Genomic DNA, 14,474 nt, shown 5'->3' with positions numbered 1-14,474 from the left:
CATTGCGGTCTTTTTAGGCCAGCCAACATGGCAGTCTGGCTGTCCGACCACAAAACTTGTAATGAAGCCCTAAATATTTTAAAGTGGGTAAAGGTGGTAGTTTGCCCATTGATTTGTTTGAGAACTTCAGGGAGTATGTCTTTAAGGAATTTTAATGTAGGCTCCTGGGAGATAGTGGTTGCCTCTCATTTATCCTGCAAATTGAGGGGTGGTTGTGTCCAACTATATTAATTAAAACATTATGGCCCTCATTTTGACTTTGGCAGTAAATTCTGCTTACCGCCATGGTGACGGCTGCCAACACACCGTTCGCCATATTATGACACACACACACTAAACTAACAGAATACTGTCAGAAACGCATATCCACCACACTAAAGGTTGGTGTTGAACTGTCAGTACGAACACCCATACCGTTACGCCAACAAAACAACACCCTCCACATTATGACCCACGAATCACTACAGCAAACATTCAACCGTGGTAAACCATTGGCGGTATACACATGCACGGTCAGAATGGCCACCCAAATATATAACAACACAACATTGGCATATACTAAAAACACACACCTGACACTGATATACACACCACACACACCCACCCACAGCACTATAAAACACACACCCACATTACCCACAACCCTTTCCGAACAAGAAAAATAGCCGAGATAGCCACGCAAATCATAGTCATAACTACACACACCACAAACACCCATTCATCCATCATGTACCCCACACCCCACCACATTACTCAACATCCCACTGCGCAACACACACCACACAACACCCATGTCCCCACAAAGGCACCCCCATTTCACTTATGAGGAGTTGCGGGTCATGGTGGAGGAAATATGGTAGAGCCACAGCTGTTTGGAGCAGTTACAGCAAATCTCCATTGAAGGAAGATAGAGCTATGGCGGAGAATCGTGGACTGGGAAAACACCATGGGACAGCATCCACAAACAAAGAACGACATCAGGAAGAGGTAGAACGACCTCCGGGGGAAGGACCATTCCATGGCAGCAAGGCATCAGCTCGCCATCCACAGGACTGGCAGTGGACCCCCCACTCCTCCCCCACAGCTGACAACATAGGAGGAGCAAGTCTTGGCAATACTGCATCCTGAGGGACTCACTGGAGTTGCCGGAGGACTGGACACTGGTGAGTCAATATTTACTACCTATCCCCCCATACCTGCATGCCATCACCTCCCCTCACCCCTCACCCCTCACCTGACACTGATCACTCCACTCCATCCCACACAGTACACCAACACAAACAACAATCCTAAATGCGAAGCCCTGCATGCCAAACCTACTGCATGAACATCCCTCCCATCCCTGCATGTACACTCACCACTAATACACGCACAGCATGGAGAACTAACAATCCCACAATACATCACCATACACAAACAAAGGTGGCAGGGCAACAGCAACGATATAGGGGAAGCTAGGGATGTAGAATATGTCACAGACATGTAGTATAATACATCACTTATATTCCCACAGGTGCCCCAGCCAATTCCAGCGGCGAGGAAGGGCCACGGTTACCGAGTCCCCCACCAGAAGATGCCCCCAGTGATGACAGCAACTCTGGACTACTAGATCTGGATGAACTCCCTGTCCCATCAGGGACCACTGGTCAGTCAGATACCCCAGTACACACCCAGTCCACACAGCGCCTCCCCCATAAGTATCTAACACCACAGCAGCCACACAGCGCCCCCATACTTCTGTCCCCAGGACACATCAATCAGCAGTTTGCCCACCTGTACAGGGACCCCAGTTCACACCTCACAGCCAAGACAATCAGGATCCTGGGGTCAGTGGCAGTGGCAGTGGGCACACCGTTCAGGGGACACAAGCACAGGGGGACATGAACACACGGAGGACAGCTGTGTGCCAGGGGGAGGACAGGCCTAGGGAACCGACTACTCAGGAGGCACTCACCAATGTCCTGGGGGCTTACCAACAATCCCAGGACAAGATGGGTCAGGTGATAAACATCATGCAGGAGAACCAGCGGCTGCCGGAAGAACACCATCTGGAGATCAGGAAAGAATTGCAGGCCCTCAACACCACCATAGTCTCCATAGCAGGGTGCCGGGTGATATGGCCCACATAATGAGTGACTCCATGGCACACCAGCAGGCCCCTACGACTAGCCAGTCAACTGTACAGCCCTCCACATCTGCTGAAGCTAGTGGACAGGAGGCCCTGCCACAGGACCCACAGGCCACTAGCACCCCTCCCCCTGCAGAAGGTGAACCACCCCGGAAACATTCCCTGCGACCCACACAGACACCAGAGACACTTGCCAAGACCAAGGAAATGAGACCCTCCTGAATGTCCCCCTTGTGTTCCACTCTGTCACCTTTTCCACTTTGAACTGCCATTTCTCCTCTTCATATGGCCCCTTGGACACTGGACCTGTGCTACAAACAGACTGGACCAATATCCTGGACTTACCTCTACCATCACCCAATTCTATTGCACTATTCCTTCTATATTTTGCACTTCAATAAACACCCTTGAACACAACTTGAGTGATAGTGCTTTATGTGACAGAAACGTGCAATGATTATAACTGTTTCATCTTGTGCAATTGTCCTGAACTTTGTGATTCCATCCAGAAAGTGGCCAGTAGCAGTTTGTAGTCATCACATCAGTACACAGTTGTAACCACACCAACATCTGCAAAATGGGAAGGCTTAGGCGACAGTCAGTTGGGATGCTAAGGAAGTGACTGCAATCATGCTACTGCCACACAGAAAAATTAATAATCAGAAGAATGGTCAGTTCCACTGTCTTACCTGTCTCATTGGAAGTACTGCCGTATGAATGATGTCCTGTTGTCCACATCCTCATCCTCTGCCACCTCATCCTCCCTGTCCTCAGGGTCCACTGCAGCCACAGGAGTATTTTCACCCTCCTCCTCCTCCAGATAGGGCACATGTTGTCTGATGGCCAGGTTGTGCAACATGCAGCATACAACAACTATCTGCAGACCTTCTCAGGGGAGTAGCAGAGTGATCCAACTGTCAGATGCAGGCACCTGAATCTGGTCTTCAGGAGACCGAAGGTCCTCTCAATTATTCTCCTGGTTTGCCCATGAGCATCATTATACCTATTCTCAGCCCCTGTCCTAGCATTCCTTACAGGGGTCAAGAGCCACAACAGATTTGGGTAGCCAGAGTCACCTGCAAGAAGTGAGGGACAAACATTATCTTTGCACAATGGTATCGTGGGTGACTCCTGAAGCCATGCACTGACATGCATTGGGTGGGGACTCAGGCTCAACAGCCACACCCTGTGGCTCTGTTGTTGGCTATCACATGTGGGATGCTGCTGTTCCTCAAGACGAAGGCATCATGCACCGACCCAGGATACTTGGCACTGACGTGGGAGATGTACTGGTCAGCCAGGCACACCATTTGCACATTAAGGGCCATATTTATACTTTTTGACGCACAACTGCGCCAACACAGTTGTGCGTCAAATATTTTAACGCCGGCTAACGCCATTCCAAAGCGCCATGCGGGCGCCTTATTTATTGAATGACGTTAGCCGGCGCAGCTGACTGGCGTGCGTCAAAAAAAATGACCCACACCAGGCAGCGCCGGCGTAGGGGAAAATGGAGCTTGGGCATCAAAAAAAGGGGCAAGTCAGGTCTGAGGCAAAATATTGGCCTCAACCCGATTTGCGCCATTTTTTTTTACTCCCATCCCCCATTGAAATGACTCCTGTCTTAGCACAGACAGGAGTCATGCCCCCTTGCCCAATGGCCATGCCCAGGGGACATATGTCCCCTGGGCATGGTCATTGGGCATAGTGGCATGTAGGGGGGCACTAATCAGGCCCCCCTATGCCACAAAAAAAAAAAAAAAAAAAAATACTTACCTGAACTTACCTTAAGTTCCCTGGGATGGGTCCCTCCATCCTTGGGCGTCCTCCAGGGGTGGGCAAGGCTGGCAGGGGGTGTCCCTGGGGGCATGGGAGGGCACCTCTGGGCTCCTTCCGAGCCCACAGGTCCCTTAACGCCTGCCCTGACCAGGCGTTAAAAAATGACGTAAAAAGCGGCTGGACATCATTTTTTACGGCCCGCCCACTCCCGTGCGTCATTTTTGCACGGGAGTTTAAATAAGGCGCACATGCCTTAGAGTCATTTTTTAGAAGGGAACGCCTACCTTGCATATCATTAACGCAGGGTAGGTGTCCACGCTAAAAAATGACACAAACTCCAAGATCTTTGGCGCTAGACGAGTCTAACGCCAAAGTATAAATATGGAGTTAGCTTTGCGTCGGATTTGCGTTAAAAAAAACGACGCAAATCCGGCGCAAACAGAGTATAAATATGCCCCTAAGTGAGTGGAAACTCTCCCGATTCATGAACACCTTTTCATTGGCCCGGTGGGGGTGAAGGTTATATGTGTTCCATCAATGGTCCAATAACATTAGGAATATGTCCCATAGCATAGAAACCAGCCTTCACATTGGCAAAATCATCCACTTGGGGGAAAGCAATGTAGCTGCGCATGTGTTTGAGCAGGGCAGTCAAAATCCCTACCAGCACTATTGAGAACATTGGCTGTGACCTTCCTGGAGCCAAGCCCACTGTCATTTGGAAAGAGCCAGTTGTCAAGAAATGGAGCACTGATAGGACCTGCACAAGAGGGGTAGTCCCAGTAGATTTATTGGATATCAGATACCAGATCAGGCTCCAATTGTGCACACAGCTCTGTGATTGTGGCCCTGTCCAGTCTATAGGTGAGTATAATGTGCCTGTCTTCCAGTGTATCCAAGTCCACAAGGGGTCTCTACAAGGGGGCTTGCCTCCTCCTCCTATTCCTCTGCAGTGGTAGGTACCTCAGTGACACAAGAGTGAGAAGGGAGTGACAAACTGAACAATGGAAACACCACTTCAGTGTACAATGACCATGTATGTAACTGGACTTTGTAAATGGCAATGCATATACAATTCACAGCAATGACACAGTTCTCAATTTAAGAATGTTGACCTGCACCATAAAATGGTGACTGCCTGTCCTGTATGTAAGGACAGGCGGAAGTGATGTAACTCCGCCGACATTGGGCATCATGGCGGAAGGCAGTATTGACCCACTGCGCTAATCCTCAGTGGCTAAAATGGGGTCTATTTAGCACAGTGTCTAATGAGGCTTACTGGCGGCGGTGACGGCGTACACCATTGCAGATGTGACTGACATTTTCTGAGTAAAACCTCACTTGATTCCTGACTTTCCACAGGACAACACCTCAACTGCGTGTGCTGCTGTGACCTGAGTCTGGAACCTGCCATGGTCCACGTGACACGGAAAAGGGCCCCTGCCTTCACTTCACAGGTGTTGGAGTGCCTGGTGGATGGGGTACTAGCCCTGTATGGACAGCTGCATGGGCCTCCAGACCAACAGATGAGTACACCATGGCGACGATGCATGCAACAAGGTTGCATGGAAATGTGTGTGTGCTGGCAGTGTTTTATTTGGTTGAGGGGTATGGCTGGTGGTAGTGTACATGCAGGGCTCCGGGTGATGTGTATGTCATTTGAGGGGAAATGGTTTTTTTGGGCAATATGTGTGACAGACTGGATTGTATGGTTAATAGTGTCCTCCTGTATGTGTTTCCTCTGCAGGTCAGCGCCCATCAGAAGAAGGGATTGTGGCGTGCCATCACCAAGGACGTGCGGAACCTGGGGGTCTATAGCAGACGAAGCACCCACTGCAGGAAACGGTGGGAGGACCTGAAGCGCTGGGTCCGGAAGACTGCAGAGGCCCAGCTGGGGATGGCATCCCAAAGAGGGAGGGGTGCTCGTCGGAACCTGAACCCCCTGTTGGCCCGCATATTGGAGATGGCCTACCTAGAGTTGGATGGGCACTTGAGGGCAGCACAGCAGCCAGAAGGAGGTGATGACAGCCTGTGCAACACCCATCTTTGTTGCCTGGAATAGGATGCTGGTGGTAGGTTTCAGTCAGTGAGTGACCCTTAATACCAGCTCATACATTGCTGCATGATCCAGCTCAGGGTTAATGGGTGAATGGCAAAATATTGTTAGCTAGCTAGGTGGCATTCCATGTCAGACAGGGCTTAGTAGGTCCCAGGAGGGGTGCAGATGGTGGTGGTTGGCTCTCATCTTGCTGTGGTACCTAGCCAATGCAATGCCAGTGCGGTACATAGTGCTCAATCTTGGTCCCTGTGTATGATGGTAATGTGTATGCCATCTGCGGTGTTGGTGCTGTAATTAACCCAGTGCTCCCTTTCTCTCTCTCCCCCCTATTTTCTTCTGCCATCCTATCCATGTGGGCATTAGCATCACTTGGCTGAGGAGCAGGGGCACCGGTGAGTGAGGAAGCTGCAGCCCATGGAAACCAGGAGGCAGAGTCCACTGACACCGATGGGACCAGTGGGATGGAGGATGAGGGGAGCACCATGATAGGGACAGGAGGTGACTCTGAATCCTACTGCGATGGGAGCTCCCTGGTGGTGGCGGACACCTCTTGAACCACCCCAGCTACAGGTACAGCCGCCAGCCCCATACCAGCACCGCTCTCCCAGTAGCCCCCCACTGAGTTGGCCATGTCCGGTCACCCAGGAGGGTGGGCATCTCCTTCGTCCCAGGCACCTCAGGCCCTGCCCCAGTGAGCCCTGCTGCCCTATGTGAGGGGGCTATTGACCTCCTGAAATCCATCTCTGTAGGGCAGTCAACCATAGTGAATGTCAGCCAGGGGCTGGCATCCCAGATGCAGCAATGCAGTACCTACCTGGAGGGCATCCATAGTGGGTTGGCAGCCCTGCAGAGATTGTTTCAGGCTCTGGCCTCCTCTGATGGCAGCCAGTTTCCCTGGTCCTACCGTCCCCCCGTCAACTACTACTTCCCAGTCCCAGTCTCTTCAACCCCAACCCATACCATGCACACATACAGAAAAGCATGCACACAAAACATCACACAAGAGTTGCACATACAAGCACAGGCATCAAACTTCAAGCCACAAGCACTCACACAAACAACAGACAGTTGCACACACAACAACATCTACTGCTTCCACTGTCTCCCCCTCCTCCTCCTCCTCTCTCACAGTCACATCCGTACTCACACCTGCATGCACTGCATAAACAGCCACCACCACCATCACCACATCATGCAGCACACCCACCTCACTTGCAAACACCTCCCCAACATTTATCCACACGTCCTGTTTGTCCTCTCCCACTCTGTCTGCCACCTCCTAAGAGACACAAATGCTCACATTCAGACACCCAACAGCCATCCACCTCACACACGTACACTGTCCATGTACTTGCACCCATGTCCAGAAAACGTACACCCCCTACAACCACTCCCTCTAACTCCACTCCCATCCCTCCTCCCACATCCCACCCCAACGTCCCTTAGAAGCTTTTCCTTGCTCATCTTGACCTCTTCCCTCACCACGTCCTGCCCGTAAGTGCAGGGTCCCAACATCCCAGCCCAGCACCTCAGCCAAACAGCCTGCCACTGCTCCCAGCAAAATATCTGCAGCTGGCACTAAGGGTCCCCTTAGTACGATGGCATCCACTCTTAGTAAGTCCACACCTCTGCCTCAGAAAGGGAGGACTGGAGTGACAAAATCTAAGGGACAGAGGAGGGGGTCAGTGGCGGCACCTCCTAGACCTGGAGGCAAGGACACAAGTCACATGACAAAGGCCAAGGGGGCCCGTCACAAGAGGGAACACAAGGATCCCCCTCCACCACCAAAGAAAGCCAAGGATACCCCTCCACCACCAAAGAAAGCCAATGAGCCCCCTCCACCACCAAAGAAAGCCAAGAAGCCCCCTCCACCACCAAAGAAAGCCAAGGAGCCCTCTCCACCAGCAGGAGAATCCAAAGAGACACCTCCACCAGCTGAGGGCAAGGAGCCCCTCCACCAGCAGAGGGCAAGAAGCCCCCTCCACCAGCAGAGGAACCCAAAGAGACCCCTCCACCAGCTGAGGGCATGTAGCCCACCCTCCAGAGGCTGTAGCCTTTCACTCCCCTCCAGAGACTGTTGGGCAAGGAGCCCCCTCCAGAGCCAGTGGGAATGATACCCACTCCAGAGACTGTGGCCTTTCACTCCCCTCCAGAGGCTATTGGACAAGGAGCCCCATCCAGAACCAGTGGGCATGTTACCCACTCCAGAGACTGTGGCCTTTCACTCCCCTCCAGAGACTGTTGGGCAAGGAGCCCTCTCCAGGACCAGTGGACATGAAATTAACTCAAGCTGCGTGCCCCCACAACCCCCTTCCCTCTGAGGTCCCTGCCCATTTCCAACATGATGCCCCTAAATACTGGAGTCCGGATGTTGTCAGGAGTCAAGTTGGGGCTTGGACTATGCCCTGTGGCTATGTGGCCTTTGGTACTTTGGACTGGCCAGTGGCCCAATCTGTACATTACCGTCTGCATTTTGATGTCATGATTCATTATGGTGGCTATTGGCAGCAAATTACAGTGTTCGTACTTCTAAATTGTAGTCCTTGCATTATTTGCTTGTGGGTCCTGTGACAGTCGTTTTATTCAGCAGCAGGTTCTGTGTATGGTGTATGTGTATAGTGTGTGTTGTGCATGTGTGTGTGTGTGTGTGTCACTCTCCTTTTTCTCCCTGCCTCTCTTGTGTGCTATGCACCTGTACTCACCGTTGTCGTCTTCATCGGCGTTGGTGCTCCAGGACGGCCAAGGAATGGTAGAGCATCAAAAAGACTTGGAGTTCCAGTTCCATGGCGGCGACGGAGTCCTCTATGTCCCTGATGGTGAGTCTTTTGTTTTCTGTACTGTGTTTCTGCCAGGCTTTTGATGGCATTCATATCGCCCCGGAAAACCTTGCGGTTTACTATGTCATAATATGGTGGGCAGTACCTTGACTTCCGCCTGGCTGTAGGTGGCTACTGCCATGGTCAGTGGTGTTAATGCCCTGGTGGTTGGTGTGGTACATTAGCTGTCTATAGGAGGTATCACCGCCATGGTAATAATTTGTCTGTAATTACCGCCAGGCTGTTGGCGGTATTACCGCCACTTTAACAGTGGCAGTCAGTACACCGCCAAAGTCATAATGAGGGTCTATGTTTTGTAGTGATCCTCCCATATCATGCATTGAAATAATAATTAGTATATTTCCAATTCATAGATTCCATTGATGTTTTTTTCTTGGTTGTAGGTGTAGCCCATGTAACTTAATAATTCCTTTTTATTTCTGTGATAATATGTATCTTGCACGTTTTATAATTATGTCTAAAAAGAGTGCAATTCTAATACAAATTACAATTTAAAAAAGTTTATACATTTTTTATTTCCACATAAAATTATGCAATTACTTTTCTTATTTATACTAACATGTATGCTCCTCTTTGATGGTTCACACTTGTTTGCTGCTTTTCCATTGGGATCGTTGTAATGAAGAGAAGGGGCTTTCCTTTCTGTTGGAAGAAAAAAATAGCATGAGTTTGAATTTAAATTTTAATTAAAAGTAACTTTTCATTCAAAAAGGTTTTACTTACTTTGTAAGGTAGCTTTCAAAATGTACATATTTTGGTTTGCAGGGTCTAGTCAGAGAATCTAACAGAGTTTCCTTTTGCAACTTTTATACATTTTAGAGCATTGAGTTGATAGCATTTGTGTGCCTTTTATGTTGTTGATTTAATTGTTTGTATGATTTTATTGGTTAAGCTGTTTATGGTTTGTGTTTATTGGTTACGTTTGATTTTGTTTGCATTTTGATATCAGTTATGTTCTTATATGGAAAACACTAAGTTGCGTTTTATTTTTAATGTGTATGATGTAGTTATATGTAATTAAACCAAAGAGTACAAGGAAGTTATATTTAAGCTCACATTTTAAATCTACAAAACAACAGAACTTAAGCAGTTAGAGTTATTTCAAGTAACTATAACTCATGACCTGAGGTAACTATATCTCGCACCCCATCATGCACAGTTTTCTCATCAATAATGTTACTGCAAATGTCACAGAGATATTAGCAATGATGTTATTAAAGATTTCATGAGTGCTGTTATATCTGGGCTAATTAGCAGTGCATGACAAGGGTGCAATATATAGTTACCTTAGGGCCCGAGTTATAGTTACTTGAAATAACTGTAACTATAATTGCTGAATTTATATGGTTATGTACGCTGAAAATGTTTATTTTTAAGTGCATTTCTATGTTTTTTAATTCTATTTCCTAACTATAATGTCCCTCTTACTTTTGTTTTTTCAGTGACTTTATATGTTTTTTTTAACATAAAGTAAGTTTAAATACTTTGGCCTCTCTTAACACATGGAGAGAGTAAGGTAGAGAAGGATAAATGGCAGGAACACAACGTACTTATCTCTCTTTGTCCATAACCAAAAATCACACCAAGAAGTACGGGGTTCACTCATATATAGAGGAGTTCTCACAGGAGAAATACACTTAGACCCCCTGCCGCTCTTAGTCCTTACTATGAGAATGCGGATGATGAGATGCTGTGGAGAATTGGAAAGAGGTGGGGGAATTTCCTTTACGGACTAGGTGGTCTCACACACTATATAGTGTCATGCTTCATCATTTGACCACCTAGTCCTAGCCAGGTAGGACAGTGCCACCTGGGTGGACTCGACCTCACTGTTAAAAGAACAGGAGGGAGTACGTAAATTTATTCTGGTCTGGAAAGATGTGGGATCCAGCTAACCTAGGGGATACATAAAAGTACCTAACCAGTCACCTAGGTAAAGTTACAATTTTAATAATGGTGTCTGTTTGGTGTGGTTAAAAACAAAAAATGGGACACCTCCATGAGAACAAGGACTCACAGGGTCACCTATCTAAAAGTCGGTTGCCAACATGTTTCTGCCCTCTCTAATGAGCCAAGGAAGGTCTCAGGGCATTCGTCAGGGCCTCGGAGCCCTAATTCTCAACTTAGTGAGAGAGAGCACCTGCTTCAAAACCATGGAGGGTGAAGGAAATAAAATAAAATAAAAGGCCTACCTTACACAAGGAAATACATTGAGGGGGCCCAATCCCTAAAGGCTACTAGCCTCTGCTATCCAGGAGGTGGAGTGTCCCCTTATTGTCAAACATGCTTCAAAGGGGGCGCTCGCTGTGCGCCTACACCGTCCTCTCCCTGGACGAATGCCCCAAGACCTTCCTTGGCTCATTACAGAGGGCAGAAACATGGCCTTTGGCTGTCACCTCCTGACAAGCAAAAGCAAGCAGCTACCTCATGAGGGTGGGCACCTCCAGAAGTATCAAGAGCAGCCCTGGCCAGTGGTGGTCCCCAGGGCAATGTATGGCTCCACGAGGGGGCCATGTGGCCCCCTCCATGTTTTTCATTTTGTCCCAGGGAGGTGGTAGTCCCTGGGCTGGAGGTATGTGATGGACCCCTGTCTATTCAAATCTATAGCCCCAGAGAGGGGGTGTCCCTGGGCATGGAGAGTTCACAGCACCCCCTTATATTTAGTAGTTTGCCCCAGGTTGGTGGTGTCCCCAGGGTGCAAGGGGGCCACATGGCTCCCCCCATACTTTTTTCCATAGTCCTGGGGAGGTGGCAGGCCCTAGGCCGGGTGGTCTAAAAGTCCCCACTTAAATTTATTTACTAGTTTGCCCTGGGAGGTGGTGGTCACCAGGGTGCCCCATCGTACTTTATCTACTGAGCCCAAGGGAGTTGGCAGTACCCGGGTTAGTAAGCCCTAGAAAGGTGGGCCCCAGGAACCCCCTCCTTAAAATAATATGCACCACAGACCTGGCCCACCCGTTGTCAAAAATTATAGCAAGGCTGAAATGTTGGCAGCAAATCAGATCTCTGCACCACATCTGAAGTATTTGGGAATTTGTTGCAACCCTATATGTACAAATTTAGATTTCCTTTAATTTCTCCTAAACTACGGAACAGTTTAAAGGAAATCTGCAGACCAAAAGCCATCTTTCTGCCAAATTTGGTGTAATTCCGTCCAGCGGTTTGGGCTGCAGGCGTGTCTAAAGAGTCTATGGGTTAACATGGGAAGCACACTTTTTTGACTGCCACTTTTATCTCAGCCCCTGCTTAACAGATAATCCAGAAACTTTCCATGCACAACATGACCCTAGAAAGCACTTTTTGTGGAAAATTTTGTGAAGATTCGTCAAAAGGTGCCAAAGATATAGGCACGACCAAAAACACTTTTTATATGGAAACTACATCCTAACTATATATATATATATATATATATATATATATATATATATATATATATATATATATATATATGTATATATATATAAATATGTGTGTATATGTATATCAAAATGCATTTCCAAGGAATATATATTTGGATGAATTGCAGTGCGATGATAAGGGAAAATTAACCAGTGTATTCAAAATGGAACTGTTGCACGAAGATAATTAATTAAGAAACTAAAACCATTGTCATTATCTCGAAAGATGTAAAGGACGGAATGCGGCCAAAATTAGAAAATTCGTAAGAATATGGTCAGAGGAAAGCTGAAAAGCTATGCACTCCATTCATTATGAGAAAAAGTGTCAGCGGTGTTTTTTGAAAGTGACTGTAAAAGAAGGGATTTTTCGGCAAAGAATAAAAAGAATATTTATTAATACAGTGGTCTTTGGAAATTAAGATAATTGACTCTGCAAAGGTGTAATAAAGCAATTGGGAAATGCGTCCTTAGAGATTGACAATGGGACTGTGTAACTTTAAGGCCAGAATATAAAAGTAGGCCTTTGCTATCACGTGTTTTTTTCAAATTCACACCAATCAAGTACCTATGATTTAGGCTTGGATATATGCCGAAACGCGTCAGGAAAAGCTTGATTTTCGTTGGAAATTGTGAATTAAAGTGCCTCTTTTTGCTACAAACAAGGCATCACAGCGCATTTCTGTTTTTCAGAGCAGGTTTTTGTATATATATATATATATGTATATATATATATATATATATATATATATATATATATATATGCATATATATATATACATATATATATACATATATACATATATATGTATATTTTATATATACATGTGTATTTTACATATATGTGTGTGTGTGTGTGTGTATATATATATATATATATATATATATATATATATATATATGTGTGTCTATATGCATTTAATTCACTTAAAAAACTAAAGGTTAGAGCTTAGGTTCTAAACTTACTCGCACAAAACCAGAGAAATTCCGTCGTTATAGTTATAGTTATTTTAAGTAACTATAAATCGCAGCATAAGGTAACTATAACTCGCGTTTCCGTCATGCATTTTTTTTCAATACTTTGATTGCTAATGTTTCATTGATATTTTTATTGATGTTATAAAAGTTCTTGAGAGCTGTAATATCTGGTGTACTTAGCAGTACATGTCGTGGGTGTGAGTTACAGTTACCTTAGGACATAAGTTACGGTCACTTGAAATAACTTTAACTGCTGACTTTCTTTGTTTTTGTGCGAGTAATTTCAAAACCGTAACTATAACGTCCCTGTAGCCATTGTTTTTTTAAAGTTAATTTCTATTTATTTTAAATTATATTTCTTAACTGTAATGTTCCATTAACCTTTGTTTTTTCAGTGAATTTCTATGTTTTTTCACTGTAAAGTAATTTTCATTACTATACGTTAATCCAACCACCGTCATGCATGGCTTTCATAGCCATCCCCCTATAACTACCCAATTCTGTTCAGTGGACAGACTTTGGCCATGCACGGCAAAGTTGGCCACAGGGCCTGTCACTCTGGGTGTGCGAATAGGTGAGTGGGTCTGTGAGTGTATGTGTGAGTGTCTGAGTGGGTCTGTGAGTGGGTGAGTGAGTGTCTGAGTTGGTCTGTGAGTGGGTGCTTGAGTTCTTGAGTGGGTCTGTGAGTGGGTGCATGAGTGTCTGAGTGGGTCTGTGAGTGGGTGTGTGAGTCTCTGAGTGGGTCTGTGAGTGGCTGCATGAGTCTCTGAGTGGGTGTGTGTGTCACTGAGTGGGTCTACGAGTAGGTGCATGAGTCTCTGAATGAGTCTGTGAGTGGACGCGTGAGTCTCTAAGTAGGTTTCTGAGTAGGTGTTTGAGTCTCTGAGTGGGTACATGATTGTCTGAGTGCATCTGCGAGTGCCTATGTAAGTGTCTGTGAGGGTGTGTCATTAACTATGGGCCAGATGTAGGAAACTGTTTGCGACTCGCAAACGGCAAATTTTGCCATTTGCGAGTCGCAAAACGCAGTTTCCTATGCAGAAATGCATTTTGCAAGTCGGAACCGACTCGCAAAATGCATTTCCGACTCGCAAATAGGAAGGAAGTCCTATTTGCGACTCGCAGTGGGATGCAATACCATTTGCGACCGCGTACGCGGTCGCAAATGGCATCGCAATTACCATCCACTTCAAGTGGATGGTAACCCACTCGCAAATTGGAAGGGGTCCGCATGGGACCCCTTCCAGTTTGTGACTGGACCCAAAAATATTTTTTCAGGGCAGGGAGTGGTCCAAGGG

Source organism: Pleurodeles waltl, chromosome 1_2, assembly GCF_031143425.1.
Source record: "Pleurodeles waltl isolate 20211129_DDA chromosome 1_2, aPleWal1.hap1.20221129, whole genome shotgun sequence".
NCBI lineage: Eukaryota > Metazoa > Chordata > Amphibia > Caudata > Salamandridae > Pleurodeles > Pleurodeles waltl.
The sequence above is the reverse complement of the archived record's forward strand: the minus strand, read 5'-3'. Positions refer to the sequence as shown.